The following is a 9,865-nucleotide window of genomic DNA, read 5'->3' as shown; positions in this document are numbered from 1 at the left end:
AAAAATGAAGCACTCCTGATTAACCTGCTATAGCCTCTGTTTTTCAATTACAATCTCAGTACCCATCAAGTACTTAAGTTTGAATACAAGTAAGCTCATGGCACCTGCCTCCTTACTCTTATCTTTCTTTATAACCCCCACTTCCCTGATAGCTTGCTTACTTGTGTGGTGGAACCTTGGCAAGCCAGAGGTCTTTTTCATTTTGGGCACATAGTACATCCATGCTCCTGGCAACTCCTAATGTTCTCAAATCTACAAGAGAAATTTGAAATCCCTGGAGCCTGCTTCTTTGGGTACCTTCAAATATGACCCTATGTGCAGTCCATTGCTAGTAACTTTTTCTAACTTTTTAAAGGATCTGTACTTCTCTGCAGACTGCACAAGTAGAGGATGGAGGGTTGATTCTTTATCTAAGGAGGGAGTTGAAGATTTGAGATCTGGAATACAAGATGCAAAGATTTTGAAGAAATGTGGAATATATCCTTCCTTTAAAATGTATCAAGTGATTTCAACACGTTGTGCTGACTTCAACCTTCTAGCGTAGGATCCGGTACGTTTACACACATAGATAGATTGTCCTGATGGATCCAGAACTTAAGGAGATTTAATTCTATTTTGTTTTTTTTTTGATGTCCCATGCCTTGTGAGGAAGCAATGTTTGTTGCAAAATGCTTTGAGAAATAAAAAAATGTTACAATATTTTTTTTTATATTCATGAATCAAAGATTGTTAACTCAGTTCTCATATATTTTTTTTTATTGTAAAATATATTTTGGTTTTGTAATCATTTGATGTTATGAGTCAATATTTGGTGCCTTAAAAATCCAATTAGGAAATAAACATTGTGGGAACAATGTGTAGATAGTTAAAGGACAATTATATTATTTATTGCACCCGCAGCAGGCAAAGTAGTTAGTAAGACTTGCTTACTTTAAAATCAAACTAGAAAGCTGGTGAGCAGGGATGAAACATGTAATTCAATTTAACTTGTTGATAAACTGTGTTAACTAATGTGTTGCAATGATATAATTACTTTACTATCATTGGAAAATTCTCCTAAGGGATATGGATAGATTGCCAATCAATTACCAGTATCCATGTGGAGTAGTGTATGAATGTTTGAGTGAATGGGTTCCTAATTTAGGGTTCTCTTTCTTGGGCTAGAGTTGGTCAGAAGTGACAAAAGTCTACAGATGGTCAGAAGTGACAAAATTTCATTTTACTTGGATACGAGGAAAATTCTGCCTCTCGGAAAGCATGCTATAAACATCATTGTCTGTTAAGACAGATACAGATCCTTAAACAACAAAGAATTGCTGAGCAGAGACGATAGGTGGATGCCTGATGATCATTAACACATTGGCCAGTTTGACCACTTGGTGGTATCAAAAACCTCCCCTTCCATCTTCTATGGTCACTTGGTGGTATTTCCTGCCCAAACCAGTTTACTATTGCTTCAGGCCTCCTGGGAATCTCAAGCCTAGGACAACTTGTGACCTCTTGAGCAAGACTTCACCAAGGATGTATCAACAATGTGGTTTGCTCTGGCCCTACAGATGGGTATGATTTAAGGAGAGAAACTCTGGCTTGTATGGTTTTGAGAAAGCAAGAATTACCATGGGCTAGGTATAGATCTAAACTCCTTCCTTTTCCATTTCTTTCCAATTTACCTTTTACTTTTCTCTATTTTCTGGTAAAAATCCCTCTCTATTATATATATTTGTAAAAAAAAACCTTTCCTTTTTCAAAGGATCTAGTGATCCTTCTTTGAAACTAAGACACCACAAACAGAGTCCATTCTACAATTATAAGGCAATTTCCGTGCAATTTAAAGTTCATCATTCTACAGTGAGAAAGATTCAGAACAGGTGCCAATCTTCCCATGTGTGAACGTCCCAGCAAATTCAACTCAACGTCAGACCATGCAAGGTCATAAACTGCAAAAATCCAAGAGCTCAGATTTCACAGGTTTCAGTTAGCATGTTAAATGTTAACATTCATGGCAGTACAATTATAAAAAGACTGAACAAGTATGGCTTGTTTCGAGAGGTTGCCAGGAAAAAGCTTGTTCTTTCTAAAAAAAACATGGCAGCAGGACTCAAGTTTGCAATGGTGCATCTGCACAAACCGTAGGACTCCTAGAATATGTCCTTTGGACAGACAAGACCAAAGTGAGGATTGTTTGGTGTAATGCACAGTGCCATGTTTGAGGAATATCAGCACAAACAGCTCATACCAACTGTCAAGAATGGTGGTGAGGGGTGATGATTTTGACTTGTTTTACAGCCATGGGACCTGGCAGCTATTAAATTGAATATAAATTCCTCTATAAACTACATACCAAAATAGTCAAATGTGAGGCCACCTGTTCCTAAAGCATAGATGAAATTTGGTCAGGATACAGGACAATGATCCTAGATTTATAAAAGCTCTCCAAGGCTGTAGAGGATACATTTTCATTAGTGAACCTTGGCTGGACCAGATTCATACCAGATTTTTGGATCACCCAGGATCACTGATAAGTGTATCCTCTCCAGTCTTGGAGAGCTTTATTAAATTAGGCCCAATGTGAGAAATCAATAAGGATAAAGTACTTTGTTTTTCACACGGCTTTATTTTTGTAAATATATGACACAGCGGAATCCGTTGTGTGTTTTTTTCTGATTTAAAATATTTTAGGACCTGCTAAGGACCAAATTAATATTATTTTTTTTTGACAATTGAAAATGGGAAATTGAAATAGGGTGTACTTTCTTTTTCACACGAAAGTACCATATGTATGTTTGTATCAGTGTACATGTATATGTGTATAGGTACTGCAGTGTTTCATTATTAAAGGGGTGGTAAAGGAAATGAATGATACCAGGTGCTGTGTAGTAGGCTGTATTTACTTATGACCTCTGCACTCAGTAACTTACACCTGACCCCGGTACTATGTGTGGTATACATTCTTGACCCAGAGCAGAGTAAGCTCTAAATCAAATTTAGCATCAACAGCTTTGTCATAAAACAGTCATGAAGCTTCTTAGCTTCAGCTCCAAACACAGGCTAGTTGCAACGTACCTGCTTCAATTTCCACTTCCTCTGCCTAAGGCAATGTACACACGTGCAATAATTGTCGTTGGAGAGGACCTTTCACGACCCTTTCCAAGACTAACAATTGCACGATGCATGAACAAGTGCTGTACATACAGCACCATTCTGCTCTATGGAGAGGGGGAGAACAATGAAGCGGCACCCTGCTGCGCTCTTCCCCCCTTCACTTCTATTACGATCGTTCGTCGTTTATCTTCCGTTGATCTGCCAAGACAGTCGTTTGGACGATGGATGATGAGCACTGTACACACGAAAGATTATTGCACATGTTTACCTGGCTTAACAGCACACCTGTGCCACTTGTAGCAGACCTGAAGTCTGCTGTAGCAAAACCTAAGGGTGTACCTGGGATGGAATGGGAAGGCCCACCCATTAACTTCCTTCCCATTCCAAGGCCCTGAAATTTGCTAAAAATGGCAACCCCTGGCAGAGTTGTTTTTACTATTTCTGGACTCCTCTCCCAGCATACACCCTGGTTTTAAAGAACCCTCGCTCTATATCCTGGAGAAATTTATCTCCCATCCAGGACCAATCTCTGTAGTCCTGTTAATAGTCCGTATATATGTGAATATCTGATATATAATAATAAAGGTTGGGCAACACCCTGGACCCATATCTACTCCTATTTGGACGGTTATACTCACTATAGTACCTATAATTCTGATTCTCATCCTTTACACTTAGACTCATGTCTATTTAGATGGTCTTGTGAGATTTTCATCTTCTACTTTTTGGATTTTCTTTATTTGGATGGTGTTTTAGTCCGGAAGTACTTAAGAGTGGTCCTCCTTTCATGACAGCCCATTAGTGTCCTAGATTGCCTGCACTTCCAGCATTTATGGTTTACATCTCTGAACTACATGTTCTATTGTGTTGTCCATCCTTTATTATTATATATGTGGATATGATCTCTGCTATTCATTTCTGAGCAAGCAGCTAAAATCACTGTGAAACATGTCAAATGATAAAATTCCCCCTTCACTGTGCAATCAATTTGTGAGATTCTCCCTCTGGAGGGACGATTTAATGTCCTAAATCATAGAAACTGTATGTAATACTGAGATCTAATAACCATAACTATTCTGATGCTGATATGTTTTTATTGTTATGTAATATTTTGAATTGTTTAAATAAAATGTTCTCATTTGATTTTATACTATAATCAGCCAATGAAAGTCCCATTTTCTTGAACATCTCTTGTTTTTCATAAAGCTTTTCATGTCTTCTTTTGGGATGTGGTGTGTATTTTTTTGCTGGCTTGGTTGCCAAATATTCTGGGGCTAACACTCTGATCTGCACATAGAACATACTAATACATATCCTAATAGTGAGATGCATGTTATATACATAATGGCCCTGATTTAATAAAAGTTCTTCAAGACTGGACAGTTTACACTTTCATCGGTGAAGCTGGGTAATCCAGCAAACCTGGAATGGATCTGGACCAGGATTCAAAACATTTGTTAGCAAATTACATCCATTCCCGGTTTGCTGGATCACCCAGCTTCACTGATGAAAGTGTATGCTCTCCAGCCTTGGAGAACTTTAATAAATCAGGCCAAATGACACAAGTGTTAAAGTATATATATAAAATAAATATTTAAGATGAAAATACAATTAAGCTTGAAGATAATAATGAAAATTACAACGTTGCATGTGTAAACAAATATTTTTTAATTCCATTATAACAAGTATCACTGTAAAATCTAAACAGATATGTTGTACAACAATTTATGAATATAACTCTGGAAAAATAAATAAACTAACTACTAGGGTATAACTTAATATACAGATCTGAGCTAATAGACTATTAGAGAAAAAAAGAAAAGTGATGATATTTTAATGATTCAGATGAAGGGAATCATTGTATCCTATATTCTTGCTACAATTAGTTACACTATTGTCTCATAGGTAATATTTCTAAGGATCAATATACATTGTAACGTTGGATAATACATACTGTTATAAATAAACTGATGTAGACCCTAAGGTTAAAGGAAGGGAATAAAACTGAGCATATCATTAACCCCCCTGGCATTCCGATTCTGTCAGTATTTTCATGGAAAAAGCGTTACATTGTTTTGCATGGAAATTTATTTTATGTTTTAAGCCTATAACTCTTAGGCTGCGTACACACGTGCAATTTTTGTCGTTGGAAAGGATCTTTCACGATCCTTTCCAACGACAAAGGACTACACGATGCATGAACGTTGCTGTACATACAGCACCGTTCTGCTCTATGGAGAGGGGAGGGGGAGAGCGACGGAGCGGCACCCTGCTGCGCGCTCTCCCCCTTCCCTTGCATTAGGATCGCTCGTCGTTCATCGTTCGTGGATCCGCCAGGACGGATCCACGGACGATGAACGACGCCAACTGTACACACGCCAGATTCTCGCCCGATATCTGGCCAATGGCGATTATGGGGCGAGAAAAATCTGACGTGTGTACGCAGCTTAAGGCATAACTGAAATATGTCCAATATTTATCAAATTTAATACATTTAATAATAAACTTTAAATACAAAACACAAAAATCTATAAACTTTAAATCTAAAACACCAAAATCTGGTAAAATACGATTGCATAAAAATACAGAAACCTGTAATATAACTGTACAGTAGCAAAAATAATATATAATAGCATTATTAATATATATATATATATATATATATATATATATATATATATATATTATATAAAGATTTCTTTGTATTGAACTCAATACAGTTATTTTGTATTGAATCCAATACAAAATTATTTGAATTTTCTGCTGCACCTCCTGCACGAACTGATGCATGCACCGACATCACCGGGAAACCCCGGGGAACGTCACTGCATTCGCCAGGAGAAGATTGCAGCGCTACGCCTGGGGACCTGCACGGATGGGCAGGACGCCGGGGAACGCTGATAGGACAAGGTAAATGTGTTTTTTAATTTTTTTGTTTCAGTCAGTTTTATTAAAATTTTTCAAAAGTTATTACATAACAGGAAAAGAAAATATCACATACATAAACAAAGGAAAAGGAGGGCCAGAAATCTCCCGGCACACCATTTACAAACAGTATAATAATACAAGTGACATTTTACAATTGTATAACAGTGCAAATGAATTTGTAAATATCCACTAGTACATATAAACCGGGGGTGAAGAAAATACAAAAGGAAATAGACATAGCAAAAAACCAGCCTTAATTGAAATAGAGTAACTAACCAAACATATGTATCTAGTGGATCAACTAACAGACTCGTCACCTGGTATACCGGAGGGTATATCAAAAGGGCACTTGTGTAATAATAGTTTAACAGGAGGGGGAAGGGGACAATCAACTGGACAGCCCAGGGGAGAGGTAAGGGTTAGACAAGGTAGTAGAGAAGGAAGGGGGGGGGGGGGGGGGGTAAGCGCCCGACTGGCCTAACGCACATTTATTCTATCAGAGTACTACATACCAACTCGAAACAATTTGAACTACACTGATACTCTCTCTTAGATTAGATTAGGTTATTGCCAAAGAACTTTAAATTGGGTGGATTCCTTGAACCAATCCCATGCAGACCATATCAACTTATATTGTTCCCATTTATTGTCGTCCTCCGCCACAAGCCTTTCCAGATGCTGTATCTTTTCTAGTTCTGCAAACCAATCTTTCAAGGATGGTGCCGTGGTCTGCTTCCATTTTCTGGGAATAATGGACCTGGCAGCCGCAAGAAAATGCCTCAATATATCTCTCTTGTTGGCCTTTACGGACCCCAGGAGGATAGATAACAAAGCTATCTGGGGGGTAATCCTCAAATCTGAACCAGATACACGGTTATAAATATCCACTATCTGAGACCACAGTTTACGAATATTGGAGCAATCCCACCAAATATGTAACATTGTGCCTTGATGGGTAAGACAACGCCAGCACCTGTCGGATAGGGAAGGAAACATACGATGGATGTCTGAGGGGCAGAGATACCATCTAGATATAATTTTGTAATTGGTCTCTTGTACCTTACAAGGAAGAGACATTTTATGAGTTAAGATAAACGCTTTTTCCCAGTCCAACGGAGAAATAGCCTCTCCCAGTTCCTTTTCCCAGTACCTTGTGTAGGTGGGGGCGTTGTTAGTATGAAATTTAATCAGGATCTCATATATCTGTGATATCACATGGATCGGTCTATTAGGTGAGCGTAGTACAGATTCAAAAGTCGTGAGATTACGCTGTGTGGGATACATAGCTAAAAAGGTTGAGACAAAAGAGGACAGTTGATTGTATCGTAACCACATTGAGGGAAGCCTCTGCACCCTGGCGCCAAACGAAGAGAACGGTGGAATTCTTCCATTTTGGAGTATACTGCATATCTGCCTATTATCCTGAACTGACCAAGAGAGAAATTTTTTTGCATTCATTGCCGGTGGAAATGAGGGATTGTCAAACAGGGGAGTCATGGGTCCTACTACAGTAGACACATGATCCGTCTTAAGGAGAGTGTCCCATTCTCGTAGGAGATCAAAAGTAATACCGGGTAACGGATGGAGAAATTGCAGTTTGGATCTGTTTACCCAAGGTATAGAACAGAGGTCAATTGGGGATAGAGCATTTTCCAGGACTACCCAGCTTTTCCTTTCTCTATTGTGGAACCAATCAACTACACGAGTTAGTAAGGCCGCCCTGTAGTAAGATCTAATATCAGGAACCCCAGCACCCCCACAATTTTTAGGTCTGGTAATATATCGAAATGCTATTCTTGGACGCCTCGTTTTCCACAAGAACCTCCTACAGAGCATCTGTAATTTACTAATAAAGGCCAGGGGCAAATATATCGGACCGTTTGGAAGATATATAGCATTTTGGGCAAAATATCCATTTTGAGGGTGTTGATTCTGGCAAACCATGAAAGGGGGAGTAGATCATATTTACCTAATTCCATCTTCAATTTACTTAGCAGTGGATCATAATTATACCTAAATAATTTAGTCGGGTCATCTGGTATGAAGATTCCTAAATACTTAAGTTTCTCGTTGCAATGCCTAAAAGAGGTATGATCTCTGAGGTACTGTACCTGGGCAGAGTGAAGGGAGATATTGAGTATTTCGGATTTATCGAAATTCACTTTAAAATTACTAAGAGCCCCAAATTTTTCAAATTCCTCCAAAATAGCAGGGATGGTATTCTGCGGGGATGACACATACAGTAACAGGTCATCTGCGAATAATGACAATTTATAGTGAAGTTTCCCAATCTGGATCCCTTGCACATGTGGGTTCGTCCTCAGCGCCACCGCAAGATGTTCCATCACTATAGCATATAATAACGGAGATAATGGACAGCCTTGTCTAGTACCATTAACAATAGAGAATGGAGTAGACAGGCCTCCATTGACCTGCACACGAGCCGTAGGGGATGAGTATAAAGCGGCTATCCTAGCTATCATCAGTGGGCCCAAACCAATCTGACGTAATGATTGGTACATAAAAGCCCAGTTCACCCTATCAAACGCTTTTTCAGCGTCTACTGAGAGCAGACACATAGGGGTTTTGGCCATTTTAGCAGCGTGAGTAATCAATATAGTCTTCAGTGTATTATCTCTGGCTTTTCTACCATTAATGAAGCCTACTTGATCTGTATGGATCAGGGTCGGTAAGTGTCGGGATAATCGATTAGCTATCAATTTAGAAAAAAGTTTTGCGTCCACGTTAATTAAGGAGATTGGTCTGTAATTTGAACAAATCGAATGGTCTTTACCGGGTTTAGGTATGACAGTAATATGTGCCTCCAGGCTTTGAGAAGGAAAAAAGGAATCCCCAGAGATAGATGAAAACACCCTTGTCATAAACGGGGCTAAAAGTTCTACAAATAACTTGTAGAATTTGGGTGTATACCCATCTGGGCCAGGGCTCTTACCGGCCGGAGTGTTTTTAATTACTGCAGATACCTCCTCCACTGTAAAGGCAGATTCCAAACTTGCAAATACTTCCGGATCTAATTCCGGCAATGCAGTGGATTCTATATAATCAATGAGAGAAGAAGGGGTGTGGGGTACAGCTTGAATATTATACAAACCAGCATAGTATTGTCGAAACTCTAATAAGATCTCCTGGTGGAAGGCCGTGATATTACCCTTATTGTTTCTAATATGAGGGACATATATTGCAGCCGGCCTCGGGTGGAGCCCCCTAGCCAATAACCGGCCACATTTTTCACCGTATTGGTAAAAGGATTTACGATATTTATCTCTATATTTTTGATGCGCAAAATCGTACAGTTCCAATAGACGCCTTCTTGCAGATGTGAGGTCAGTAAATACATCCGAGGACATATTACTTTTATGCAATCTTTCCAATTGCCTTATATTATCAAGCGTGCGAGCAATTTCCTGCGAGCGAGCAATTTCCTAATTTTCTTAAGTCTAGACCCCTGTTGGATCAAGACCCCACGAAGAACTGCTTTAAAAGCTTCCCATTGAAAGGGCAGTGGAGTCTTGTCAGCCTCGTGATCCTTTAGAAAATTTTTTATAGTATCTGTAACAGCTCGCTCACATACAGAATCCCTAAACAATGAATCATTACATTTCCATGTCCACTCCTGTGAACCTATCAAAGGGATTTGAATGGTTAAAGATACCGAAGCATGGTCAGACCATGAACAATGCTTGCCACAGGATGCCAGTCGAAAAGTCTATGGCTGATAAAAATATAATCAATTTGGGAATACGAGCAATGGGGGTTGGAATAAAACGTATAATCTTTGTCGCCAGGGTGCAGGGCCCGCCACGCGTCAATCATT

The sequence above is a fragment of the Pyxicephalus adspersus genome, chromosome 1 (assembly GCF_032062135.1).
Source record: "Pyxicephalus adspersus chromosome 1, UCB_Pads_2.0, whole genome shotgun sequence".
Lineage (NCBI taxonomy): Eukaryota > Metazoa > Chordata > Amphibia > Anura > Pyxicephalidae > Pyxicephalus > Pyxicephalus adspersus.
Note: the sequence above shows the minus strand (reverse complement) of the source record.